The following is a 16,451-nucleotide window of genomic DNA, read 5'->3' on the forward strand; positions in this document are numbered from 1 at the left end:
GAGTAAGTTTATTATGTATGTAACTCAAGAAAAGTGCATAGAACTATGTTCTGGGATATATATGTCTTCACTTGTGGGTGCAACTACACAATCAAATAAAAATTTCATTGCAATAATGTTCTATAAGGAGGATGCTCAGTGGGTTTTCGAGGAGATATGCTTTATGAGTTCAAATTTTATGAGTTCAAATTGCAACAAACCCACAAAGTGAACAGGTTCTAGTTTAATCTATTATCAGTTTTGCTAGTGTAACATACAGTGACTCACTTATTACTTTAATGTCACATTCTTGATTAAAGTAGAATCCATAATTCAATTTTCTATAGGGACTTCCTTGGAGGAAACTTGGGAAAGAGCCAAAAGTTCATAAATGTGTCTGAGCTATTCTGAAAGATATTTCAGAGCGAGAAAATACTGGAAATTACCTAAATGAAATTTAATTAATTTGGTTTTCTATTTGCAGATTTGAAACAGTATCAGGAAGGGCTATTGTACCATATCAACCAATTCTCTGTGATGAAACAACAGAGAGAAAAAAGATACCCAGTGCCAGTTTTACATGTCAAGGGCACAGCTCAGAGGCTGGTAATATTTACCCTGGTGAAAGATATAAATGGAAAAATGCATTTCAACAGTTTTATCGTGGAAAATTTGCTTTTAATCTCAAATATTTTGTTCTCAAGCCTTTCCATTATTTTAAAACAAGTGCTACAAGACAGGGAAGATACATAATGCAGTATTTGCCTTGAAACCATTAATTCTTCCATTTCGGGGGTTCAACAAACAAACAAAACAGCAACAAAACACTGTCGAACTTTTTTTTTTCCTGGTTAAGTGCTACTGAAAATAACACTGATAAGGTCTAAAACCATCGGGGGACCTCTAGTTCAAACAGAGGAGATCAGACAAGGATGAGGCAGGATACCCATCTTCAACTATGTGGCTATAGTTAAGAAACATCCTTTCTGAAAGTGGATGCAACGACGAGCGGCGCTTTTTAACTGCAACGTGTTCGAGAGGTCGGACAAGAATCGGCTACCTTTCACCATCTAAGTACTGCTCCTTGCTCTACTCCTCAGGAAAGAAGAGGAGGATGGGGTTGAAATACTATGAATTAAAGCTGGCTACAGGTAGGGGGGAAAAAAGAAAAGGAAAAAACCCAGCAAGAACCCAGCAAACCCGAAAGAGAAACACGAGGACTTTCGGCGCGGAGCGTGCGGGGCCTGCGGGCACCGGCCCGAGGACGCCGTCTGGGCATCCCCGGTGTCCGCCGGCCGTGCCGGCGCGCCCGCGGGAGGTGCGCTCGCTTCCCCAAGGGGGAGGCACTGCGGCCGTCGGGTGAGTGCGTCACCGTCCGGGACGGGAGACGGGTCCGCTAGGGAGCGGGCGCCGAGCCGCGAGGAGCCGCTCCACGGCCCGGCGACCCGACCCGGCCGGCCAGCCGGGGGCGGCTCGCGCGGGACCCTCGGGCGAAGGGCGTCCCACCGCCGCGGCGGCCACCGCTCTCCGGCCTCCACGCGTCGCGGGAGCCGCCCGGGCGCGCGCCAGAGGCGGCGGCGCTGACGGACGGAGTCCCCACCCCCTCCTCCCCCGCCGCCCCCTCCCCGAGCGGACACGTCATGGAAACACAGACGTCAGAGCCCGGCGGCCAATCGGAAGCCGCCGCAGGAGGGAAGAGGCGCGCGGGAGGGGGGCGGGGGCAGCCGCCGGCCCCGGCGTGCAGGGAAGGAAGAGGGAGGGAGGGGCGCGCGGAGGCGAGAGCCGCCCGCCCCGCTGCCCGGCCACCCTTTCCGCCCCGCGCGCGGCAAGCTCTGCTCCCCGGGCGCGCGCTCGGCGCTCCGGGGCGCGCTCGCCGGATCCTCCCCTTAGACGCCCTTCCTGGCGGTGAGGCAGAGCGCCGGCCCCCGGCCCGAGCCAGGCGCGTCCCCTCGGCTCGCGCGCGCGCGCGCGCGCCCGCCCTCAGGCTCCCCGCGGGCCGCGTCACGTGACCGCGCCCAGCCAAGGCGGCAGCGGCGGCCGCGCGAGCATCGGCGGCGGCGGCGGTGGCAGAGGCAGCGGGAGCAGCTGCGCCGCCAGCGTGGAGCGGGAGGCGTGGAGGTGCGGAGAAGGGAGCGCCGGACCAGAACGGGTGAGCGTCCTCCCGGCCCCGAGCCCTCCGCCCTGCCTGCTCGGGCGGCCCCGCGGGTCCCCCGGTGCACACGGGCCCCTGCCCGGAGCCGCCCGGAGCCCCTCGCGGTCGGCCGTCTGCGCCCGGTGCCGCTGGACCCCGCCCCGGGGCTGCACCCCCGCCCGCCGCTGCGGACTGCCGCGCGGGGCCGGTAGAGCTGCCGTGCCCAGCGCGGCGCGCCCCGAGCGCGGCTTTGCGGAGCGGAGGAGGCGGGTCCTGCGGGGACTTGAGCGGCCACTCGCCGGCCGCCGGGCTCTGGGCGGGGGCCGGCCGGGCGCCGCCTCCTCCTCCTCCTCCTCCTCCGCCGCCGCCTCCTCGCGGTGCGGCGTGAGTAGGGAGCCCCGGCTGGTGGACGCCGAGCCTCTGGGCTTCGCGGCCGTCTCCTCCCGAGGTGCAGCCAGCCGCACGTCCGCGTGGCTTCCCCGAGCCCGGCGAGTCCCCCGCGGCTGCGTCCCGCCGCGACCCCGCGCCGCAGCCCCCCGGACCCTCCCGCCCGGCTCTCCTTGATCCTTCCCTTCGGGGGAAAAATGGTTCCAGCTGCGGGCGAGGTGAGTGGCGGCCGGTGGCCGCCTGCGGCGGGGGCGGCCACCTGCGGGGGAGGCCGGGTGGAGCGCGCAGGGCGCGGCGGGGGTCCTGACAGCTGGGCGCGGGGTGGAGCGCGGCAAGTCCCCGCGAAGTTGGCGGAGCCGCCGGGGTTCGCTCCCGCCTCGGGGACCGTAAAGGTGAGAAGGCTCCCTCGCAGCGCGCCGCCTCAGCGCCCGGTTCGGCTCGGAGTCGCCGTCCCGGCGGCTTCTCGTCTACACCCCGCGGCGATCCGACCTCGAGGGCTGCCCGAGCGGCTGCCACAGCCCCTCCGAAACGCCGGTCGCCCCCACCCCGGCGTATGGTGACCTTGAGGGCAGCGGAGCCCGGCACTCCCTCTCCCCGCGCCCCGGGAGGGTCACCCCTTTAATCCCCAGCCCGGGCCCCCGAGGGGTAGTGCCAGTGGCAGGTGAGGGTTCGTCGTCGGGTCCCCGGAGGGGGTGGTGTGATAGGTGCGTGTCAGACAGGACGGCGACTCCCGGGGAGTTGCAGAGCCACCTGGACGCTCCCTTCAGCTTTGGAGTCGGGTCCCCCAGGATGTTCACGGTTGCTTCCGATTCATGTTTATGTACTTAGTTTAAAAGAAGAAGAAGAAGAAAAAAATTTGCGCTGTCGTCGGGTCTCCGGAAAGGGTCAGTAAGGAGGAGGGTGGCATTCCAATTGCGGGGGACGGCGGGGGCGGGGGTTCTATTTCATCTTGCATGAGAATTTTGTGGCTTAGCTAGTTAGCGACCCCTGGGTCTGCGCTTCGGTCTCTGCCCAGGTTGGTCTCTGTGCGCATTTCATTCACCAGTTTACTGCGGGACTAGCCTTGGGAGTGCTCTTGCTATTGCGGTGATAGGACCCCCAAGGGAAAGCTGGGGTTGGTCTACATGGGTACAGGGGTCTGCAGGACCGCTAAAGACACAGACCTCTCGGTAGGCTTTTTCCCCCCTTTCTGTGGGTTAGCGCGCTGCAGATAGCCACCTTTGGCTGCTATGCATGCTACTTTTCTGGGTTTATTAATAATCTAATGGCTCCTGTTGGTATCGATTGCCGTTCCTGATAAATTAGTTATATGGATTTTTTTCATACGTGTGTAGGTATATGCACGTCTAGACTGTCTGCTTTTCAACATGGAAGGCTTTGTTGTTTTCACCTCCCCCATGAGGACAGTCTTACTTTAAAATAAGGTTCTTGCTCAGCGTAGGTGTATTTTATAATAATAAGTACTTGTAAGGGCCTGGCTTGTATAAAGCGCTCCTAGGGCATCCCTTTGGATGGTGGCCCGTGTGAGTGAATGGAGAGCCTTCACTTGCCCTGCCACCAGCCTTCCCTAGGGAGACTCCCTGTCCTTGTGTGTGGCAGGGGCGGATTGGGGGAATTAGAGAGGGATTGCAGGAGGAGAATCTGCTTTTTGTACTTGTACGCTTCGTTTAGCACCCTCCTCCCCCACTTTTCCCCTCCTGGTCAGTTCAAATTTGAAGTAAATAGAATTTTTTTTTTTTTTCTTATTGGGAGCTTTTGAAAGCTAGTGTATGAAATGGGCCTTTTAAGCCATGTTTTCGGGGAGATGTTTTAGTTTCTACCTTGCTTTGGATAAGACAGTTAAATTGCTGTCATTAAGGGTGGATCTCTGTCCTGATTTTGGCTTGGGTGTAACTGCAGAGATCTTTGAAAAGTAACTGTTATTTCCTACCATATACTCTGCAAAAGTGAGTCACATTTGGGTGAGCTGAGGACAGAGCGCCACCTCTGATTTAAAATTTTGTTACCCCTCCACCCCCATCCCCGTCAAATGGTGAAAATCAAGAGTACGCCTTGTCCTCACCGGTGGAGCCCCTTTAGAAGTAAGGGGATCTGTCCTCCTTTTTCTGTTTTCTATACTTTCTAGATCTTGAGAGGAATTTCAGCAGCTGTGTGGGGAAATGTGGTGTTTTGTTTTTAGTTGAAGCTTGAGATCTTACATAGCATTCGGAGATGAGGTGAGGAGCTAGTTTTGACTCATGTTGATAATGATGGCGTGGGTCCACTGAGGGGAAGACAGTAGTGTGGCAGTGTTGTCAACATTGTTTAGCCATTCCAGCAAATTCCAGTACCTACCAGCATGGTCCTTTTTTTTTTTTTAAACTACTGAGCTATGAACAGGTTCCAAAATACTGAAAGTTTGGTAAGATTATTTTTCTGGCCTGAATACGACAGAGTAATTTTTTTTTTTAAACTAGTTATCTTCCGTTTACCTGCCTTTCGTGGTTTCACTGAGGACTTATGATGACTTGCTTTAAGATAATACGAATGAGCACTTTGAGCAGGAGTGCTTATATTCAAAGTTTAATCAATACTGTCTTGGAAAAAGTGTCTTCTGCATACGCTTCTTCTCAGATGCATCTCATATAAAAATGAATGGGCTTTTTCAGGCTTGGAAGAAAGAGATGCTGTAGAGACAGCCGAGCTGATGAGATTTCCCTGCTCGCTTTGTGTCGTTCTCCTTCCCTTCTCAAATCCAAATTTTAAGGTACACTATCTCTTTAGGCAGAGGATAATTTCTTTTTGTCATCCATAAAACACAAAACAAAAAGATGTAGCTTTTAAATAATGGGTAAATTAACATGGATGTTACCCAATAGGTGTTTTAATTACAGACCACAAGCTATTATTGCTGTTCTATCTGCATTTAAATTTTAATTCAACATTTGTGAGTTCTTCTGCCTACCGTAAAGCATTAGATGTTGAGCTGTAGATAAGTATTAAGCTATAATTAAACAAAAAATCCGTTTGAGATGATAGATTATTTATGCCTTCACTGCTACAAGGCCTCCTTAAAGCCATGGAATATGGCCCTAGGTTAAAGGACATTTAAAGCTATTAAGTTCATGCGTGCAGAATAATTAATAAACTGTTAAATGTATTTTGGTAAAATCCTTTATTTGGGGATTCAGTTGGCTAGTTTTCTTGGACAAACATGTCAAATTCTTTTTAAATGAAACAGTCTCATGTGAAATGAGGCTTAAATGTATTGTCATTTAGTAAAACTTAAAATCTTGAAGATGAAAAATACTTGACAGTTTTCCTTATATTTTATACATATAAGGTTTGAATTGATATTTTCATCTCTTATGGAATTTTGTGATTAATATGAGAACAGGAAGAGTAAGGATCAGGAAGCAGAGACTTAAAGCTTAAGTTTGTGCATCTCATTTAAGAATATTTTGATCAATTGGAAGGGAAAATATGTTCTAGTGAAAGTCTTAAAGAAAGGTGCTATTAGTAGCTTATTTGGGGACTTGCAGACTCTGAGGTAGCATTACAAGGAAAATGATATACAAGGAACATTTTCCAAAAGAAATAACAATTTATTAGCTTCTAGAACTGATATTTATATACATACCAAATACACTATTTTATTAAAATTTTATTATAGAAGTTGCCAATGAAAATAGAATGGCATTTTGACAAGGCATAGCCTATCTACCGTCAATATCACCATACTAGAAATAAGCCCGTTACAAATGGACACATTAGGTAAATAAATGAATTTTTTTTTTTTTTGAATGTTAAGATTCTTATTGTGTATCCCTGTCTGGGCTGGAACTCACTATGTAAACCAGCTATCCCTGAACTCACAAAGACCCACTTGCTTCCTCCTTTGAGTGTTAAATTGAATTTTTACATTTAATATTTGAAGCATAGGAGATATTCAGCACTACCCAGTATTTAATAGTATCTGAAAAATTGACTCTGGTTGTGTATGTGGCATGGAGTTTTTAGTTTTTCTCCTGATACTCTGTTGTATAGCAGATACCTAATAGTAGCTTTTCAGGTTCTACTCTTATTGATGCTTTGTAACAGTGACTTAGAAATGCTCACAGTTATCTAGTCTAGTTTTTTGTTTGTTTGTTTTTTTAACATAGCTGTGCAGTTTGACTCTCATATCAAGTGATTTTCAAACTGAGTTATGTAGACAGTTGTACCTTTCCCCCCTGGTAGTCAAGGTGATTTATCTAGGGCTAGTGTCACATAGCTGACAGATAAATCAGCCAGACCTGGACTCTGGATTAGCCAGAGGTACCCTCCAACTTCTGCTCACTGCTCTGCTCACTGAAGGTGGTTGTGTAAGTTTAGGGAAGTATATGAAAGGTCAGCTTTGGAGCAATGTAAATAATATAAAAATAAATCTGTTCAGACTTAGCTTTATAGTTTATTGTTTATGCTTGTAGTAACGTAAATAATTCATACATACCCTGATTTACTTAACAGCAAGTGAATGAACATTTGTAAAATAGTATAGTTAAATTTAATTTTTTTTAAATCTTGCTTTCAGTGACTTTTAAAATAGTTTACTTAAAAATAAAATATGGTAGCGCAAAGAAAGTTTTTTTCTTTCAACTCTTATAATGTTTTATGCACTTGTTTTTCTGCCACAGGTATGTTATGTAAATTTCTCTAGAATATTAGTTTGCTGTGCAGTGGAATTTAGAAGTTTAAATAGGTGAGGAGATTTTAGTTCATGAAATCCAAAACCTTGTTACAAATCTCACACAACAGGTAGTGGCTCTCTGCTGTTAGTGCATTTACCTGGAACAGCTGCTTAGAGAGCAGGACCCTTGGTATCTCCCTGCCGCTCTGAGTCAGCAGATTTGGGGTGGGGCCTACCAGTCTGCATTTAGAAAAAGAATGATACTGAATTTATAAGTTAGATGGAATTGTAACATTAAGAAGAACCCTTTTATGAGTCAGGAGGAAATCAGTGATTTATTTTGAACATAGTCAAATTTGTGTTTCTGAATAGTTTGTTGTAGAAAAGTTTAACCTAATGGGTTGGGTAGCTTTTGTGACAATTGTAAAAATTGATGGATGGAAATTACTTACCTGTGTGCTGAGTCGCCTTTCAGAAAGTCTGTGGTTACTCATTAAGCACTGTAAACTCTCAGATAGTGTTCTTTCTTATTTTTGCATCTAAATGTCTGTTGTCATCAAAGGATTTGAACACAGGTTTCTCTTCCTAATAGTAATTCAAGTTGTGTCATCATAGTTCTGCATTTTTAGGCTCAGTCTGTCTACCTTTTGCTTTTGTATTAGTGGAGAAAGTTTTTCTAATAAATGGACATAAACTAGTAGGTAAATAGTTAGTCTTTTAAATTTCACTTAGCAAACAGCTACTTCAAAAACATGTTAGTGTTTTAAATCAAGAATATAAATGATACCATATTGATCACTTACCAGATGTTTAACAAAACAAAAGGTAGTGCTGTTTCACTTGCACGTTAATAATTTGTATAGTTAGGTAATCTACTGTAAGGTCCATTTCTTCTGACTGTTAGGGATGCTTTAACTTTTACATACTACATATGGACTAACCTCTTTTAATAAGTTTCCTGTTTAAAACCAGTCTTAATGCAGCTGTTTGGCTTCATGTATATCAATGTAATAAATAGTCCATACATGCATTAAAAATAAAAGTAGGTTCAGAGCCCATCTCAAGACTACTGAACTTGTTTTTATTTTTAAGACTTAGGCTTATTGGTTGAACCTTAGGGAACAGTTAGGAATCATGGGGTATAATTTACTAATGATTATGGAAATCTAAATTAGTATTTTTGGCATAGTGGGGAAAAAGCTGTTGTGTATTAACTTCCTAAAAACAATGTTAACTAAATAATATATGATGTTTTAAATTACTTCTTTGGTAAGAAAGTTATCTGCTGTTTATAAGTATAGTAACTCCTCACATTGTGGTTTCCAGCAGTCTGGGATCCTGGTTTTAATGCTATGTCACCTGGGCCTTTAGAGACAAGGGGCATATTTTTGAATGGACCACTGCTTGCTCTTCTTGCTTACACTGTGAAATCTGAGATTATACTCTTCACTGAAAACTGGTATGACTACTGTACAAACCTGATAAATTTGAGAATAAAATGTATGCTTTCTGGAACGTAGCTCCTAGAATTTGACTGTTTAACCTAAAAGGAGCTTTTACAATAATTGTATTGTTAGCAATGTAGATCTTTCTTGTTTATTAACCTAGAGCGTTCTCTTGCCAGGAGGACTTTTAAAATAATCTTGTTTTCAATATCCCCAGTTCTCTTGCTTTTGTCTACCTTTCATATTTGTGTTGAAATTTGTTGTCATTTTTTTTAAGCCTTACCTGATGTCATTTCTTCACTAAAACATTTAGTAGTGGTGCTTCTTCTCCTCCTCCTTCTCCTCCTTCTTGTTGCTGTTCTTCATCTTCTTCTCGTCCTCCTTCTCCTCCTCCTCTTCCTTTTCCTTCTTCTAAAAATAATAAATGATGTTTTAAATTACTTCTTCAGTAAGAAAGTTACCTGCTTTTTATAAGTATAGTAGCTTCTCACATTGTGGTTTCCAGAATCCCAGTCTGGGATTCTGGTTTTGTACTGGTTTCTGGCCCCTAGGCTTGTAAAGACAGGGAGCATACTTTTGAATGGACCACGGCTTGCTCTGCTTGATGTATACAACTTGATTCTGGAGACCTTGCATCAAATAAGTAACTCAGAGTTTTCTAAAGTTTGAAAACACTGGGTTTTAGAAATATTAAGGATTTTATGTGAAGAAGTGGGCAGATCTGAAATCTAAGATGTACTGTTTATGCAGTTTTTCCTTTTGGGATTTCTTCGCTTCTTTAATTTGGGAATATGGGTAGAACCTATCCAGATGTGTTCAGTGGTCTGTCTCACAGACAGTTTCAGTAGAACATCTCACCCAGCAACCTTAATATCTCCTAACCAGGGTTACTACTTTGTACACTTGCAGGAGGTGCTATTCATGCATACAACATCAAACAAATGGTATTTTCTGAAATGGAGAACAGTGTTGTTTATACAGCTCCGTTGACTGTCCACTAGAGACAGTGTACAGTCTGGCGCTCTCCCTCTTCCCTTTCCTGTGACTTCATATGTGTATCCTCTAACCTTGGAAAACGAAATCCTCTGGTCTAAATATGCCTGTTATTCAAAGCTCAGCACCTGTCTATTCTTTCTAGTCATTCTTTAATTGACTGTTTGAATTCCTCTACACTTCTATTCTTAGCTATATGCTTCTTGGTTTTGTTTCTAAGATTTATTTATTTATTTTGTATGTTTGTATGTGCTTGCATAAGTTTATGTGTCCCTTGTGTGCGCAGGTGCCTATGGAGGCCAGGCAGTTGTGAGCCACCTGATAGGGGTGCTAGGAGCAGATCTCAGGTCCTTTGGAAGACCAGCAAGTGCTTACCTACTGAGCCATCTCTCCAGTCACAGTTATACACATCTTATGTTACATATCCGCTTTCTGTAACGGAGACAGTATGGAGAGGTTGAGAAATGTATTCATGAAGAAATAACAAAGATTATGACTTGTAAAACAACAAGTGTTCAATCAGTATTTAGCAGTTAAACATTTGTATCTTTTGTTAAGGTATAAATGATAGAGAAGCTTGAAGAAAGTTGAGAGAATTTCTAAAGCCTATCTTGTCTTTGACTTTTTAACCCTGTTCCTATTACTTCACAGGACAGTCTGTTTTAACTGGAAAGGAGGAGTGTTCCTTCTCATTGAATATTACTAGGACAGTAGAATGTACCTTCTATGTGGGAAGCTATTTCCATTTGTAAGCAGCATGGTGTATTCGTCCTTACTAGACTTCATTCTGACTCTAAAAAGTAACTGTAGTTAAAGATTTATATTTTTAATCAAAACATATGAAACTCAACTCTCAAAGAATTAATAAAAAAAAAAGAGAACAAGTCGTTGGGGAAAAACTATATTTTTAAATAGCTAATTTCGTTTTTGGCATGTGCTGTCTTTTTATTTGGATCAGTGTTTGGATGTGCTTCCTGGGTCTGTATATAATTTGTTGGTAATTGCATGGTGTACAAGGCCATAATTTGAAGTATGGCTTATAATGTAAAGGTGATATTCTTGCAGTTTTTGTGTATTGATAGCACCGCTTATGGAACTGTTTACAGGTTCTATTGTTTTGGAAAGGGTTTTTGAACTGAGAGTGAACTTTTAGTCCATAACCTAGTGCTCAGTCACTGTAGGCATCAGGAAGAAGTATAAGGGTATAGTCTGTTAAGATTTAAAAGTATGATTATGTGGTAATTCTACCTGTCTTCAGATCAAAAAGACCAAATTTGTCATTTCTACTGAGTGCTATTTTATACACACAATATTAATTTCCAACATCAACTAATTATATAAATCTACCCTATAAATCATCACTCTCAAAATACTTGGAAAAAAATCTCTAGAAATTAACCCGTTTTCCAGTAATTAGCACATTGTGCTATTGTTTGTCTATTTTGAACTTTATACATATAATTTTTGAAAAGACTTTAAGGGCTCGTATTTTAAGTGTCTATTGTTTTTCTTTAAAAACCTTTAAATTTTGAAAATTATTTTGTGTAGATCCAATTTATTATGGTTATATTTATGTCATCTTCTTTTACCCTCTGTTATCCCTTCCTTTCCTTCTGATTCTCTGCTTTCCAAATAGTCTGCCAGTGGTTACACCATTAAAGAAAACCAAGTAGTTTTCCAAAGTAAGGGGTACACGGACTATTTCTAACAGGATCTCAAGGGCAGGCTGTTTGACACCCCCCCCCCCCAGGGGAGGAGCAGTCTGTTAGGCCACAGAGGAGGACTTTGCAGCCAGCCCTGAAGATACCTGATAAAACAGGGTCAGATGAAAGGGGAGGAGGTCCTCCCCTATCAGGGGACTTGGAAAGGGGCAGGGAGGAGACCAGGGAGGGAGTGTGGGGTTGGGGAGGGAATGAGGGAGCGGGATACAGCGGGGACACAGAGTTAACAAAATGTAACTAAAAAGAAAAATAAAAAATTAAAAAAAAAAAAAAGAAAGAAAACCTTTACAAACGTTAAGTCAGCAGTTTCTAGGAAGGAATGTTGCCTCTTGGATACCTTTTCCATTTATGATGGCATGTTAAAGAGCCAAATCTTGTACCTTATTTTCACAATTGTAATGTCATATCTAAATGGCAATGTTTTATGGAATTACTCCTCATACTGTAGCTCAAGTTGTTTTTTCCCTTTCTGCAATGTCCTCCCCAGTGGTGTGTATGTTTGTGTGTGTCTGTGACAGGCAGAAAGACACCTTCTTTAGAGTTCAACGCTCAACAGTTACTTAGATGGAAGTCTGCACTAACCATGACCCTCTGCAACAAGGAGCTTTGCTGCACCAGTGCCACACTGGTTCACAGGTATAAAAATAAAAATTTAGAAGGCAATTTGACAACACATTCATGACCTCCTCAAACAGGCTTTTGAATAGTTTTACCAGGTATTCTTTCATTGGGGGAGACCTCCAGTTCAGTCACAACCAGTTATCTCCAAATAGCTGTGCCACTGTTGCACCAGCAAGCAGATCTTGCCCTGCTGGTCAGTGAGACCATGGATGTGTTTCCTGACCAGTGTACATAGATAGAATTTTGATAAGGTGTTATAGGAAGTATTGGAATTTGGTCCTACTTTAACCTTATCATTATAATTGTAATAAAACCGTTCGTCAAAAAGATGTATAGGAGTTGTTTTCTTAGTGGATAATATAAGGAATTTGAAGACAAGGATTAGTAGTAGCAGCTAAAGTAAAAGGTATTAAAGCACTAAGTCTTGATCTTTTTTGTACCAGATTATATACAGGTGCTACCATCATATCCATTGTACAGCCTCCTGATGCCTGTGGTTGTGTGAAATTATCCGTTCCTTTGCTTTATAATTCTATCCCTTTCTTCTCAATTCGTGCCCAAAGTCAACTGAGTCATGCTGCAACTACTCTTTTTTTGTTTTTTTAAAAAGTGACTCATGAACTTTGGGTACTTTGTATACTCAGAACAGCTAAAATTATGATAGAGAATTACTGAGCGACACCAAACAAGGCTGGGCAGTTAGTGAAACAGCAAAGATGATGGGCATGCTGAAGAAAAGGAGCTCTCTCAGCATCAAACAACAGGTCAGGTATTAGAAACAGAATAGCTAATCCCCTCTGCACACTGCAGATTTAGGGTAATGCTTGGGTTATATTGCCTTTGAGTTTGAACATCAGTCATTTTATATGTATACAACACTGGGGTCCATCTGATTTCCCTGTCACTTTGGTCCTCTTGCTGAAGCATTTTCATTGTATTATTACAATATTCCTATGTGTGGCTAGACCTAAAACATTCATTTTTTTTCCCATAAAAATGTCTTTCTGCCTCTTTATACCACCACCCTTCCCACCAGCTCCCTGCTGCTTTCCTCAGGTAACCACTGATCTGTCCTCATTTATTCTAAATTTCTACAATTATATGTACTTAGAATCATACAGTATATGCTCTTTTGTAGTCTGGCTTTTGTTTGATCTAATTATTTTGAAATTCATCCACGTTGCTTCTATTAATAGTTTTGTTTCTTTTTCTGCTGATGAGGACATCACTGTATAGCTGTAACACAATTTGTTAATGGAAATTGTGGACATTTTGGTTCTATTAATGGACATTTTTGTTCCAGTAAAGCATAGTTTGTTGTTATTGTTGGGTTTTATTATCTCTTTATTGTTTAGATCAAAGACCTTTAGGAATCATTTGTGTTTGTGCTGATGGTTGGAGGAAAGTGTCGGTAAAAGGAATATATGAAACCTCAGACTGGTAAGATGAAGATAGGTATTGTGTGAACCACCTTGCCGTCACTGTGATACTATACCCCAAAGAAGTCAGCTTGAAGAAGGAAAAGCTGATTTGAACTCATGAGTTCAGAGGTTTGAGTTTGTGGTTGCTTTGCCTCATTGTTCCGGGCTTGTGGTGAGGCATGCTGTGGCAGAAGCATGTGGTAGATAGAGGACTTTTGGTAACTTCAGGGCAGCCCAGAGCAGGGAATGGGCAGGCTTCAATATCTCCTTCAAGGGCACCCCTCAGTGACCTAACTTTTTTCCAGCATGTCCACCTCCTCATAGTAGCATCCTAGGTTGGTCACCAGCTTTTAATACATGCAGTTGGGGGCAGAGTATTTAAGATCTGAAAGCATAACTACTACAATTAATAACTAATAGATTAGGAGGTATAGTTTGTAGTCGATTCTGAGTATAAAATAATATCGGACAACTAAGGGGATTATTGATATTTAAAAGTAAAAGAACATTGTGGGTCTTTGAACAAACTTGTGCATGTTGAATTTTGTCAAAACTACAGATGAATAAATTTAAATGTATAGATAGCCCACATGTGTCACCTGCTAAATTCTGTGTCTGTTTACAGTCTCTAGTGACTTAGATACACAAATCATATTACTTGGGGTAAAATAACTTGCTTCTATAGAAGCATAAAGGAGTAATACAGATTTATTTATTTTTTAATTTAATTTTATCTTATTATTAATTACACTTTATTCACTTTGTATCCCCCCATAAGCCCCTCTCTTCTCCCCTCTCGGTCCTCCCCTCCCTTCCCCCCTCCCCTTGTAATGCAGATTTTACTGAATATTTCTTTTGCAAAAATATCCTGTGAACAACTTGCAGGTTCCCCCCTCCTTTGATTTCTCCTTCAAATCCATCTACTTCAAATTCGTAAGTCCTTTATTATGAGGAACAGTGGATTTCCACCTGTAATATTGTAGTAATGTTTTAGAGCTATTTTTTCATGACACCTGAGTAATTCCAGTTACTTTGACTATATAAAGGAAAATTAAGATAATTGAATAAAATGAGTCCTCGTATATACCAGCTTTCTACCTGTAAACATTCTGTTCTAAGGCATTCAAGTGAGTGAGGTCTTTGGAATCTGTGGGTGAGACAGTCTTTACAGAAAAAGATGAAAAGGGTTTTTAATTGCTTTCAAAGACTAATCTCCGGCTGAAGAGATGAGTGAGTGAGTAAAATGTTTGGCACACAAGTCTTCAGATCTTGAGCATCCGCTAAATGCCAGGTGGACCTGGAGGCTCATTTCCAGTTCTAGCCTTGAGAGTTGGAGACAGGGAGCAAGCTGGCTAGAGTGCCCGAACCAGTGAGAGAACCTAACCTCAAATAAAGTAGAGAACATGAGGCAGGCACCTTGATGTCATCTGGCCTCCACATGCATGTGCACCCAAGTGTATGTATACCTCTACACATAGGAAAATACATGTACACCACACAAAATTATCTGCAAATGCAGTGACTTAACTAACTTTTTAACCACCGAAACATATAAGAGCACTAATTATTTCATGGTTGGAAAATACAGAATGATGTAAAAGAAAGTCAGGCTGGAGAGATAGATTGCTCAGGGGTTAAGAGCACTGACTGTTCTCCAAGGGGAACTGGTTCTGATTCCCAGTACCCATGGTGGCTCAGAACCTCCTGGAATTCTATTTCTAGGGAATTCAACGCTCTCTTCTGTCCTCCACGATCACCGTGCCTGTATGTGGTGCACAAACTACATGCAAACAAAACCATCTATACATGTAGATAAATTTTTAAAAGAAAATCACTTACTCTGTCTGACAAATAACTAGCTTCAGCAATTAATTATTTTGATGTTAAATTGTATATGTTTTAACATCCTTGAAATAATAAAGTATGGTTGTATTGTCTTAAGAAACTTATATGATTCCCCCTCTATTTAAGTTTTTCTTCTTAACGTGATCTATTGTATGGCTAGTCCCATGTGTTGAAATATTGGCTTTCCTTCTGTTGTGTAATCCCTCATTGTGCATCATTATTTTTAGATGTTTATCTACTTATTACTGTGTCCTTTGTAATCATTAAATTTAAAGAAATATGGTAGTTTGTGACCTATTACTATTTTCTTCCAGCTTCCCAGAGTCAGGGTTTTAGACTGCCTCTTCTGGGCTTTGAGGTACCAGACACACATGTGTGACTTAGACATACAAGCAGGCACTTGTATAAATAAAATAAAAATAAAATTCTTGTGCCATCTCTTAGAAACAATAGTATGCTTGGAATGAGAATTTATCACGAGCTCCTATTTTCTTTTTTAACTTTGAGTTGACCGATGTGTTAGCTGAATGACACAAATGAGAAGTATTTTGATACAAATGCTATATGCTTCATAAATTAATCTCTCTGCAAGGGGAATTTATTTCTGCCAAACTTCTAGAAAACTACAGAAGTTTTAACATCTAAACTTTAAGGTAGAAATTTGTGTGGAACTAAAAATATAACACTACACTGTAGTAAAATAAAATCGCAGACATTTCAAGGTATTTTATAGTACACATTCATATGATATTTTCTGGGTTTTTTTTTTCAAACTTTTAGTTTATTTTAAGTTGAAGATAGAATATTTTTTAATTAAATATATGTAATTTTTTTTTATGGGGAGACAAGAAGATTGGGAGTTCAACACCAGATTGTGTTACGAGACACTGTTTAAAAAAAAGAAAAGGGGAGATGGGGGAGGGAGAGAGAGAATGTGTGTGCGAGTATATGCATGTGCGTGTGTACATGCTTGGGCTTGCTCATGTTGCTTTGCTGGGCAGTTGTGAGACTGCCAAGGAGAGACGGCAGAGCAATGAGTCTTTACACCTGCTACTGCTTCTTTCTCAGTTTCCTTTTTTGTGAGGGTTTTCATCTGGGGCCGCTTGCTTCCAAGTACCAGTGTTTATGTGTACACCTGTCCCTTTCTTGATCTCTATTTTAAAGGGCTATATCATTTCTAGCTCACTCTTTTCTTTCTTTCTTTCTTTCTTTCTTTCTTTCTTTCTTTCTTTCTTTCTTTCTTTCTTTCTTTCTTTCTTT

The 16,451-nt window shown here is 42.4% G+C and overlaps 1 protein-coding gene across 5 annotated transcripts in view; it reads left to right on the forward strand.

Annotated features, from left to right (window-relative positions):
- The first annotated feature begins 1,749 nt into the window (after positions 1-1,749).
- The window catches only part of Atp2b1 (ATPase plasma membrane Ca2+ transporting 1), a 113,529-nt gene continuing 98,827 nt past the window's right edge, over positions 1,750-16,451 (forward strand). For 2 of the 5 annotated variants that reach the window (XM_055627999.1, XM_055627997.1), the window contains exon 1: positions 1,752-2,128. The gene's annotated coding sequence lies outside the window, so the exon portion shown is untranslated. Of the gene's footprint in view, positions 2,129-2,397; positions 2,716-16,451 lie in introns of those variants that run through there. The other 3 variants (XM_055628000.1, XM_055628001.1, XM_055627998.1) reach the window with 3 other exon arrangements.

The sequence above is a fragment of the Psammomys obesus genome, unplaced genomic scaffold (genome assembly GCF_907164565.1).
Source record: "Psammomys obesus unplaced genomic scaffold, mPsaObe1.curated_primary_1811, whole genome shotgun sequence".
Taxonomy (NCBI): Eukaryota; Metazoa; Chordata; class Mammalia; order Rodentia; family Muridae; genus Psammomys; species Psammomys obesus.